The sequence below is a fragment of the Zingiber officinale genome, chromosome 4A (genome assembly GCF_018446385.1).
Source record: "Zingiber officinale cultivar Zhangliang chromosome 4A, Zo_v1.1, whole genome shotgun sequence".
Classification (NCBI taxonomy): Eukaryota; Viridiplantae; Streptophyta; class Magnoliopsida; order Zingiberales; family Zingiberaceae; genus Zingiber; species Zingiber officinale.
In genome coordinates, this window is record NC_055992.1 from 104,307,425 (window position 1) to 104,320,246 (window position 12,822).

Consider the following 12,822-nt stretch of genomic DNA (forward strand, 5'->3'; position numbering starts at 1 on the left):
AAATCCAAGATCAGGGAAATAAACAAAGTACCAGTCAGGAAGTAAACGGATTGGAGGTCGGGGAATGAAAAAGATTTCAGGCCAGGAAACAAACAAGTCCCAAGTTAGAAAACAAACAGATTCTAGAACGAAGAACAAGTAGATTCGAGACCAGGGAACACAACCCAGAATTCGCAAAATCGAGATGCCCACTAGGAAGTTTCTTGAGTTTATACTAGTTTAAACAAATATAGGTCAAGGGATTCCTTAAGTTTTAACATCTTTGCACACCAAAGGCACACAAGCGGGTCTGTTAAATTTCAAAATTATACACAAGGGATTACATTAAGTCTGAGGGTCTGGAGGAGGGCCTAGAGGAAGCACGTCGCTCAGGGTAGGAGCCGGAAGAGTTAAAAAATTGTTATCTGCAGCGAAGGATGGGAAGGCTTCATCTGGAACTTCTTGCAGTAGGCACTCCCTGTCCAGGGGGGCGGAGCGAAGGAGTCTTTGCTCAAACAGTTGATGCACTGCGCCCACACCCTCATAGCAGAGCATCCGATCAGCGAAATCACCTATCTTTTGCTGGAACAAGGGAGACTTGATATAAGAAATGTGATAAGCTTTAAGACGTGCGCCTTCGCCTGACTTGTACTCCATCAGTTCCACGCTCACTTCTTCGATAGCTGCCAGGGCCTGTGCCTTTTCCTACTTCAAGGAGGAGGCCTCCGTCTGTGCTTTGAGTAGATCGGCCTGAAGAGACCTGATGGTGGCCCGATCCTTATCCTGCTGCGCCTTAAAAGTCTTCTCACGATCAGTGCCGGTGGCCAGGTCTGCTCGAGCAACTGCCAGATCTTTCTGCAGGGTTCTCTGAGATTCCTGGAGTACCTGCAAATCTGCAGAAAGAGTGGCCAACTTGGAGTCTCTCTCATTCAAATCATCTGTCAGCAGACGGCGACGTTGCCCTTCTGAATTTAGTCTAGAATCACTGATTTGCAGGGCCGCCTATAGCTGTTTGATCTTCTCAGTGGACTCCTGAGCCAGGTCTCTAGCAGTCTGAGCAGATTCCCCGACCGCGTGCAGATAAGTCTCCAGCGGGTCAAACGGGTCACGGGGAGTCAGCGGTAACTCCATTTCCCGGAGGCGAGACTTCAAGGAATCTATCTCTCGTAGTAGGTCAGCGGCAAAACTAGTCAAGCACAGGCCGCTAGAGCAGGCCTGTTCAGTAACAGGAAGAAAATTAGCAATAATGTCAGAATTAAATCGAAAAAAGGAGAACTCACCAATATCATATGTTGGGCGGTCAGATCCAGACTCTCCCACTTAGAGCTTCCACAAAATTGCTCGGTGGTGGATCGCCAAAAGGTGGCTAAGTCACCGTGCAGGAAAATTTTGCCACGTACTGGGGGGACGTCAGGCTCCGCTGAAGTCCCCGCTGGATCTGATCCTGGGTCAGCCACAGAGAGCAAGTGCCAAATGGCTGTGAAATCCTGCTCATTCTTCTGAGGTCGTGCCCGCGTGTGCGCGGCTGATGGGGAGGAGGTGGCCGGGAAGGCAGAGGGAGTCGTCGAGCTCTCAGGTTGGTCTCCAGCTGGAGCACTAGTAGAAAGACCGACCTGCCCAAGAGCCAGGACCCGGACAGGAGTGGGAGCCGAGATTGTTGCTACTCGGGGAGACTCTTGAGAAGAAACTCCGGCCGTTGGTAGTTGTACTCGGGGAACTTTGGAAGTATGCCCGAGGGGAGGAATCGGAGAAGGCGAGGTCGCAGGGGCGACTCTCTTACGCTTGCGCTTAAGTCGCAGGCATTTGTCTGGGGGAGGTGAAGGAGCTCGCTTTTCCTTAGGAGCCCACTCTTCCTCAATGGGCTCCAGAGCTGCAGGGGCAGGGATAGCTTCAGAAGGGCCCGCTGATAGAAGCAGTGGGGTGGAGGATGCTGAAGGTTCTTCCGAAGGTTCGTGAGAAGAGGTAGCTAAAGAAGTAGCCATGCCCTTTGCTACTTCGTCACCTATGTCCTTTAGAAGGTGGATGGGCTGTCGGGCTGAGCCCTTTGAGTAGGCTCGGAACATAGCAGCATCTGCAAAGCAAGAAAAAAATATTTTAGTTAGTGAAGACCGGTCGAAGGAAGAGCCACATCTTACCAAACGGAGCTCCGATGTCCGTTGGGATTGGGCTGAGTCCGAAGAAGTGCAAGAAACCTTCTCGTAATATCACGAAAAAAAGAAGTTAAACTCCCTGTAACTTCTCGGCGGCTGTATGATAGGCCGGATGATGAGTGTGGTCATGCAATTCAAAGGGGGAGGGTAGAGCAGATCACCACTGGGTCGGCCAGTCCACTAATTCGGGCAGACGAATAAAGAAAAAGCGGGATTTCCAACCTTTGTTGGAGGAAGGCATATTGGAGAAAAATTTACACCCAACCCTGGATTGTACCATGAACACGCTAGGTTCGGAGCGTTTCAATGAATAGAAGTGATAGAAAAGTTCGGCAGTCAAAGGAATTCGGTACACCCTACATAGGATGACCATGCCACAGATGGCACGAATAGCGTTCGGTGCGAACTGGGAAAGAGGAACTTTGAAGTACTGTCTCAAAGAAGAGAAGATAGGATGAATAGGAAAGCGAAGACCTCCCAAAAGTTTGTCCTTAAAGAAGGTTACAAAGCCTCGAGGAGGTGAAGAAGGGTGCTCAGTCGATCTGGGAGCACACAGTTGATACTCCTCAAGGGGACGCAGGTTTTCCCGAAACATAGCCAGGTCACTATTATCTAAGTCGGATATGTAATACGAATGCCAGGGGGTTATGTTACCTTCCGCCATTGGAGAACAGAATGAGGAGGATGACAAAGACGAAGAGAAGAAGTGCTGGCAGGTAACAACCAGAACAACCAGAGAAGAACTTAAGAGACGGGGCAAGAAGCGACAGGGTTGGAGAACGATAACAAGGGGAGGAGGTGACGGCGGATGGCCTTTAGGGCTTATAAAGAGAAGCCCCTCAGAAACATTGAAAAAATAAAAGAAGGCATACTAACTTGAGTAGTTGGATCTAGGGTAGCATGCTAAAAGGCGATGATCATCCACAATAGTGGTATAGGGTTGTGGGACACATGTCACTTACTTAGGAAAGGCATTAAAAAGGTCTTAATGATGGATGTGACAAGGAAATCATCAAAAGGGATTTTTGTACGGCTTCATTCCGGGGCGCAAAGAGTGTACGTTAGCAAGAAAGGCAACCATTCTGTTACCTTGGGAAAAGCAAGATCATGCATCATGATTATAAAACCACCTCGGGAAAGAGGAAGGAAAACGAAGGGACGCAAGAATTTGAATTTGGCGCTCCTTCAGATAAAACAAATATGGTTCTAATTAAAATTTGCTTGAGGTATGTGCAAGAAAAAGCGCAAGTAGAGAATAGCCGGCCAGTCACCTACAGCAAAACACCCGGACGGGATTTTCCAGAACGATCTCCAGACAGGGCTGCCATTATCAATCCACTTCCTAGATCAGCCAAGAAGAATATCTTCAGGCCGTCCAGGTCGTGTCCCAGACTCTCACCCCAGTGCGAGTTTTAAGTGAGCATGCTCTCACGTCCAACGACCGCCTAGGTCAGTGTCCCAGACTCTCAGCCCAGTGCGAGTTATAAGTGAGCATGCTCTCACGCCCAACGACCATCCAGGTCGGTGTTCCAGACTCTCGCCCTAGTGTGAGTTATAAGTGAGAATGCTCTCATGCTCAACGACCACCCAGGTCGGTGTCCCAGACTCTTGCCCCAGTGCGAGTTATAAGTAAGCATGCTCTCATGCCCAATGACCGTCCAGGTCGGTGTTCCAAACTCTCGCCCCAGTACGAGTTATAAGCGAGCATGCTCTCACGCCCAATGACCGTCCAGGTCGGTGTTCCAGATTCTCGTCCCAGTGCGAGTTATAAGTGAGCATGCTCTCACGCCCAACAACCGTCCAAGTCGGTGTTCCAGACTCTCACCCCAGTGCGAGTTATAAGTGAGCATGCTCTCACGCCCCAACGACCATCCAAGTTGGTGTTCCAGACTCTCGCCCCAGTGCGAGTTATAAGTGAGCATGCTCTCACGTCCAACGACCGTCCAGGTCGGTGTTCCAGACTCTCGCCCCAGTGCGAGTTATAAGTGAGCATGCTCTTACGCCCAACGACCGTCTAGGTCGGTGTTCCAGACTTTGGCCAAAGTGCGAGTTATAAATGAGCATGCTATCACACCCAACGACCGTCCAGGTCGGTGTTCCAGACTCTCGCCCTAGTGCGAGTTATAAGTGAGCATGCTCTCACGCCCAACGACCGTCCAGGTCGGTATTCCAGGCTCTCGCCCCAGTGCGAGTTATAAGTGAGGATTCTCTCACGCCCAACGACTGTCCAGGTCGGTGTTCCAGACTCTCACCCGAGTGCGAGTTATAAGTGAGCATGCTCTCACGCCCAACGACTGTCCAGGTCGGTGTTCCAGACTCTCCCCTTAGTGCGAGTTATAAGTGAGCATGTTCTCACGCCCAACGACCGTCCAGGTCGGTATTCTAGACTCTCGCCCCAGAGCGAGTTATAAGTAAGCATGCTCTTACGCCCAACGACCGTCCAGGTCGGTGTTCCTAACTCTTGCCCTAGTGCGAGTTATAAGTGAGCATGCTCTCATGCCCAACGACCGTCTAGGTCGGTGTTCCAGACTCTCGCCCCAGTGCGAGTTATAAGTGAGTATGCTATCATGCCCAACGACCGTCCAGGTCGGCCTAGCCTGCCAAAATTTCTCAGCCCCGCTTCCGCAGGTTGTCACTGGGCATTGCGGAAGAGTCAAGAGCAAAGGCTTAAAACATGACGACTTCTGCAAGTAAGAAAGCATACCTCAATTAGTGGAGATGTAAAAAGAGAGTCGAGTAATCTTACCAAAAGGTGTGCTCAAAGGTGTCTAGATGGGTCTTAGCCCAAAGATATATAGCACACTCTCCCACAACAAAAAAGGGAGCCGTAATTGCACTCTTTCCAGTTTTTTGGAGGCAGTCAAGCAAGCAGGCTAGTGTTGATGATCCCGTAGCTCAAAGGGAGAAGGAAGACGGAGGCGTCATTCGACAGGCCAGGTCACAGCGTCAGGAAATTGGATGTAGAAAAAGTGGGACTTCCAGCCTTTATTAGAAGAAGGCATGCCCTCAAAAAACTTATACCCAGTCCTAGATTGCACCATGAAGACGCTTGGTTTAGAATGCTTGAGAGAATAGAAGTGGTGGAAAAGTTGAGGAGTCAAAGGAACATGATACAAGCAATAAATAATCACCATTCCATACATGGCGCGAAAGGCTTTGGGAGCGAATTGAGACAAAGGGACACCAAAATACTAACTCAAGGATGAGAAGAAGGAAGGAATGAGAAATCATAGACCGCCAAGAAGCTGATCTTTGAAGAAGGTCACAAAGCTGGTGGGGGAAGGATATGGATGGTCATCAAGCCCAGGGAAGCATAGTTGATATGCTTCGGACAGCCTTAAACTGGATTGTACAGATTTAAGGTCACTCTTGTCCAAATCGAATGAAAATAGGCATACCAGGGCACTATCGTATCTTTAGCCATTATCTAATTAACAAACGAAGGTGTAATAAAGGAAGAAGGAGAAGTACTTGTTGGTTGCTACTCGGAAAACCTAATGGTTCCATTGTACAAAAATTTTGTACAAAGGTCTGAACATTTTCCTAGCTACCATGTGTTCTTTTAAATTAAACTTGGATCGCCTGCGGAACTTAACACGTTTGATCCAAAGTTTAATCTATTTGTTCTTTTAGGTTTAGACTTAGATCTCCTGCGGAACTTAACACATTCGATCCAAATCACCTAGGTTATTAATTCCATTAAATATTAATTTCCAAAATTGGCTTCCAGGACTGCATGGCGAGGCACATGGCCTTCTTGGATATGGGAACAACCACCACCGCCTAGACAAATCCTTTTAAGGAAAGCTAATATTTAATTTCCTTAAATAACTTTAGGTCAACCGAAAAGAACAATCAAATCACAAGGAAAAGAAAAACAAAAGAACACAACATCGAAAACAAATTCGAAATACTAGAATCGCATGCCTCTTGTATTTGGTATTTTTACAAAGAAGTAAAACTAGTATGATGCGGAAATTAAATACTAGTATACCTTTTCTTTTGCAAGCAAAAACCTCTAGGTCTTTTACCGTATTCCTCTTCTAACCTCGGACGTTGTGTGGGCAATGATCTTCCGAGATGAGAAACCACCAAAGCACCTTCTTCTCCTTTCTTCAAGTTTCGGCTAAGCACAATGCTTCCAAAAGATGAAGATCTTTTTCCACCAACCAAGCTCCAAGGGATGTAAGCTTTCTCTCCTTCTTCTCCAAGCTAAAATCCGGCCACCACAAGATCTCCAAGGAAGAAGAAAGGTTCGGCCACAAGGATGGAGAGAAGAGAAAAAGAAGTGTCGGCCACACCAAGGAAGAAAAGAGGGAGAAAATAATAGAAGTTGTTCACCTTGAAGGCTCCCAAAACCCCCTCTTTTATAATCCTTAGCTTTGGTAAATAAGGAAATTTAATTACAATAAAATTTCCTTAACTTTCCTTGACATGAATTAATTAAGAAAAATTAAACAAAATTTCCTAATCCCTCATGTCATGGCCGGCCACCTCATGGAAAGCAAACAAGACAATTTTCAATCAACAATTAAAAATTCCTTATTTGTCTTCGGAAATTTTAAAAAATAAAATTTCCCTTTAAAATCCTTTCATGGTTGATAAAAAGAAATTTCTATAATTTTAATTTTTCAACATGTGAATAATTTATAAAGAAGAAAAATAAAATATCTTTCCAATCTACAAATAAGGAAAGAGATTTAATCTCTTTCTTTAATCTTTTGTAGAACCTTATAAAAGAGATATTTTAATTTTTAATCTCTCCAATAAATTATATCTTTCACATAAGAAAAATTTAAAATTAAAATTCTTTTTTAATTAAATAGGGTCGGCCACCTAAGCTTGGGTTCAAGCTAGGGCCGGCCACCTATGAACCAATGGTTTGCCCGACCCTAGCTTGATCCACAAGCTAGCTTGGTCGGCCCGTACACCATGGGTATGAAGGTGGGTATAGGTGGGTATAGTACTCTATAAATAAGAGGCTACGATAGGGACCGAGAGGAGGAATTGGTTTTAGTCTCCCGATAAAATTAAGCATCCCGTGTTCGCCCCGAACACACAACTTAATTTTATCAATAATAATTCATTCCACTAGAGAACTATTATTGAACTACCGCACCAATCCCAAATTACATTTTTTGGGCTCCTTCTTATTATGAGTGTGTTAGTCTCCCTGTGTTTAAGATGTCGAATGCCCACTAATTAAGTGAATTACTGACGACTCATTTAATTAATATCTTAGTCCAAGAATAGTATCACACAACCTTATCGTCATGTCGGACTAAGTCCACCTGCAGGGTTTAACATGACAATCCTTATGAGCTCTTCTTGGGGACATTATCAACCTAGATCACTAGGACACAGTTTCCTTCTATAATCAACAACACACACTATAAGTGATATCATTTCCCAACTTATCGGGCTTATTGATTTATCGAACTAAATCTCACCCATTGATAATTTAAAGAAATAAATATCAAATATATGTGCTTGTTATTATATTAGGATTAAAAGCACACACTTCCATAATAACTAAGGTTTTTGTTCCTTTATAAAGTCAGTATAAAAGAAACGACCTCTAATGGTCCTACTCAATATACTCTAATTGTACTAGTGTAATTATATAGTTAAGATAAACTAATCCCTAATTATACTATGACATTCCAATGGTTTGTTCCTTTCCATTTTGGTCGTGAGCTACTGTTTATAATTTACAAGGTACTGATAACATCATCTTTTGTATGTGACATCACATACTATGTTATCTACAATATAAATTAATTGAACAACTACAAACAAATGTAGATAATTTGACCAAATGTGATTCTTTATTCATAATAAATGTTTACAAAAACTTAGGCTTTCAGTATACACTCTAACAGTACTTTCACGAAAGGGAATATTAGCAAGCAGAGATAAGCAAGGGAAGAGAGATTTGAGGAAGACAATGCGCTAGTAAGCCACTATGAGGGGCCTTTAGGGTTTTTAAACTAAAACCCTTAAGGAGCATCGGGAGTCGAACCGGACAATCAAAAGAGCAGAGCATACTATAACCGTCAGATCTAGGGACAGAAGTGCCATGGGGTCATGTGTAGAAAGCATACATCAGAAATCATCACAAGTAAAGTTCAAGGGGCACGTGTCAGCTCCCTATGAAAGGATATTTATGATGGACATGACAGACAAATCATGGAGGTGATATATAAGTTAGCATGCTTTGAGGACCAATTACCTCTCGGTCGAGATTCCAGACTCTCGCCCTAGCGCGAGTTATAAGTGAACATGCTCTCACGCCTCCAGACTCTCGCCCTAGCATGAGTTAAAAGTGAGCATGATCTCACGACCAACGACCTCTCGGTCGGGACGCCAGACTCTCACCCCAGCGCGAGTTATAAGTGAGCATGGTCTCACACCTCCAAACTCTTGCCTTAGCGCGAGTTATAAGTGAGGATGGTCTCATGCCTCCAGACTCTCGCCCTAGCGCGAGTTATAAGTGAGCATGTTCTCATGACCAAAGACCTGTCGGTCGGGATTCTAGACTCTCGCCCTAGCACAAGTTATAAGTGAGCATACTCTCACACCTCTAGTCTCTAGCCCTAGCGCGAGTTATAAGTGAGCATGCTCTCATGATCACGACCTCTCGGTCAGGACTCCAGACTCTCGCTTCAGCGCGAGTTATAAGTGAGCATGCACTCATACCTCCTGACTCTTGCCCTAGAGTGAGTTTTAAGTGAGCATGCTCTCACACCTCCAGACTCTAGCCCTAATGCGAGTTATAAGTGAGCATGCTTTAATGACCAATATAGTCTCGATCGGGATTCCAGACTCTTACCCTAGCGCGAGTTATAAGTGAGCATGCTCTCATGCCTCCAAACTCTCGCCCCCGCGTGAGTTATAAGTGAGCATGCTCTCATGACCAACGACTTCTCCGTCGGGATTCTAGACTCTCGCCCCATCGCGAGTTATAAGTGAGCATGCTCTCACGACTAACGACCTCTCAGTCGGGACTCCAGACTCTCGCCCCAACGCGAGTTATAAGTGAGCATGCTCTCACGCCTCCAGACTCTCGCCCCAGCACGAGTTATAAGTGAGCATGCTCTCACAACCAACGACCTCTCGGTCGGGATTCTAGATTCTCGCCCTAGCGCGAGTTATAAGTGAGCATGCTCTCACGCCTGCAGACTCTCATCTCAGCGCGAGTTATAAGTGAGCATGCTCTCATGACCACGACCTCTCAGTCGGGACTCCAGATTCGCCCCAATACGAGTTATAAGTGAGCAAGCTCTCACGCCTCCAGACTCTCGCCCCAACGCGAGTTATAAGTGAGCATGCACTCATACCTCCAAACTCACACCCAACGCAAGATATGAGTGAGCATGCTCTCACGACCAACAAACTCTCGGTCAGGATTTCAGACTCTCACCCTAGCGCGAGTTATAAGTGAGCATGCTCTCACGCCTCCGGACTCTCACCCCAGCGCGAGTTATAAATGAGCATGCTCTCACGATCAACGGCCTCTCGGTCGGGACTCCAGACTCTCACTATAGTGCGAGTTATAAGTGAGCATTCTCTCACGACCAACAACCTCTCTGTCCAGACTCCAGACTCTCGCCCATGCGCGAGTTATAAGTGAGCATTCTCTCATGCCTCTAGACTCTCGCCCCAACGCGAGTTATAAGTGAGCATACTCTCACGGCCAACGACCTCTCGATCAGGATTCCAGACTCTCGCCCTAGCGCGAGTTATAAGTGAGCATGCTCTCATGCCTCTAGACTCTCGCCCCAGCGTGAGTTATAAGTGAGCATGCTCTCACGACCAACGACCTCTCAGCCGGGATTCCAGACTCTCGCCCTAACGCGAGTTATAAGTGAACATGCTCTCACACCTCTAGACTCTCGCCCCAGCGCGAATTATAAGTGAGCATGCTCTCATGATCACGACCTCACGGTGGGAACTCCAGACTCTCACCCCAGCGCAAGTTATAAGTGAGCATGCTCTCACGCCTCCAGACTCTCACCCCAGCGCGAGTTATAAGTGAGCATGCTCTCACGCCTCAAGACTCTCAGCCCAACACAAGTTATAAGTGAGCATTTTCTCACGACCAACAACCTCTCGATCGGGATTCCAGACTCTCGCCGTAGCGTGAGTTATAAGTGACCATGGTCTCATGCCTCCAGACTCTCACCCCAGCACGAGTTATAAGTGTGCATGCTCTCATGACCAACGACCTCTCGGTCGGGACTCTAGACTCTCTCCTCAGCATGAGTTATAAGTGAGCATACTCTCACAACTAATGACCTTTCGGTCGGGACTCCAGACTCTCGCTCCAGCACGAATTATAAGTGAGCATGCTTTCACATCTCCAGGCTCTTGCCCAACGCGAGTTATAAGTGAGCATGCTTTCACATCTCCAGGCTCTCGCCCAGCGCGAGTTATAAGTGAGCATTCTCTCAAGCCTCCAGACTCTCGCCCCAGCGTGAGTTATAAATGAGCATGCTCTCACAACCAACGACATCTCGGTCGGGATTCTAGACTCTGGCCCTAGCACGAGTTATAAGTGAGCATGCTCTCACGCCTCCAGACTCTCGCCCCTACACGAGTTATAAGTTAGCATGTTCTCATGACCACGACCACTCGGTCGGGACTCCAGACTCTTGCCTCAACGTGAGTTATAAGTAGACATGTTCTCACGCCTTCAGACTCTCACACTAACGCGAGTTATAAGTGAGCATGCTCTCACGTCTCCAGACTCTCGCCTCAATGCGAGTTATAAGTGAGTATGCTGTCACGACCAACAATCTCTTGGTCGGGATTCCAGAGTCTCGCCTTAGCGCGAGTTATAAGTGAGCATGCTCTCACGCATCCAGACTCTCGCCCAGCGTGAGTTATAAGTGAGCATGCTCTCATGACCAATGACCTCTCGGTCGGGACTCCAAACTCTCGCTCCAGCGTGAGTTATAAGTGAGCATGCTCTCACGACCAACGACCTCTTGGTCGAGACTCCAAACTCTCGCCCAGCGCGAGTTATAAGTGGGCATGCTCTCACACCTCCAGACTCTCGCCCCAGCGCGAGTTATAAGTGAGCATGCTTTCATGACCAACGTCCTCTCAGTCGGGATTCCAGACTCTCGCCCTAACGCGGGTTATAAGTGAGCATGCTCTCATACTTCCAGATTCTCGCTCCAGCGCGAGTTATAAGTGATCATGCTCTCACGACCAACGACATCTAGGTCGGGACTCCAAACTCTCACCCCACCCTGAGTTATATGTGAGCATGCTCTAACGACCAACGACCTCTCAGTCGAGACTCCAGACTCTCACTCCAGCGCGAGTTATAAGTGAACATGCTCTCACGACTAACGACCTCTTAGTCGGGATTTCAGACTCTCGTCCCAACGCGAGTTATAAGTGAGCATGCTCTCACGCCTCCAGACTCTCGCCCTAGCGCGAGTTATAAGTGAGCATGCTCTCACGACCTACGACCTCTTAGTTGCGACTCCAGACTCTCACCCTAGTACGAGTTATAAGCAAGCATACTCCCGCACTTAGCAACTCATGGGTCAGCTTTCTGCACTCTTGTTCCCGGGTGGGTTATCAACAGGCAAAGCCTTCACTAACCCCACTCTACATAAAATAAGGAAGTGCCAGGGAGGCAAAGGAAAAAGAAATATGAACAAAGACTGAAACCCAATTAGATTTGTATTTATTTGATAAAATACAGGAAACACTCCTCAAAAGAACATTTTTGCAATTGAGACATCTAAGCGATTAGAGTTCTCTTCTAGTATCGGCAGCCGGTCGCCACCTCAGGCAAAAGTGTTCCGCTTGACCTGCCTGCTCCAGATAAGCTCGAGCCTTTATCAGCTTTACCTTGGTGGATTGAATAATACAACGTTGCTGAGTAATGGTTTCCTCTTTGAGTCGATTTTCTTATTTAAGAAGGGCTATGGAAGATGTGTGTTTCTCTTTCAAATAAATCAGAAATTGGGCATGGCTCTCCATGTCTGAATAAGCTTTTTGTTTAATGCTACTTCAACCTGAGCCCGAGATTTAACAGCTAACCAAAGTTCCTCAATTTCTTGATGAAGAGAAGATTGAAGATCTCTATCCTGCGTCATCTCAGCTAAGGTCATACCCCTTTGGGTAAGCAGTTGAGTCGTCTGTTCTAATTGTTGACGGAGACACACTACAGTTCATCCGACTCAGAATTCATATTCATGGGTAAAAGGCGTCAGTAGAAAGAAAGTACGATTCTATGGATGATGATTGACCTCCTTTTAAACAAGAGGGGAAGGGAAAAGCAACTTATACAAAAGTTAAAATGACCCTTCTCCTACGTTGATTGAGTAGTTAAACAGGTTATACGATCGAGGATCTGGGAAATGGAGCAGCATTTAAGGTCATAATGGCGAAATAAATGAAACCAGGGTCTAAGTCTAGTCAGTCGAACCTGAGTCTCCTTCGACTAGACTTGGGGAGAGGCTTGTGATACGGTGCATAATAGTAGGACTCGGTCGTCGGGAGTCAAGGAGATGTGACAATCAGAAGTCAAGAAAATGTGACATTCATAAGTCAAGGGGATATGACAGTCAGCAGTCACGAGGACGTGACAGTCAACAGTTAGAAGGATGTGACAGTCAACAGCTAGGGAAAGAAGAGGTTAGACCACCTGGTGGCATCAGATGCATGATGC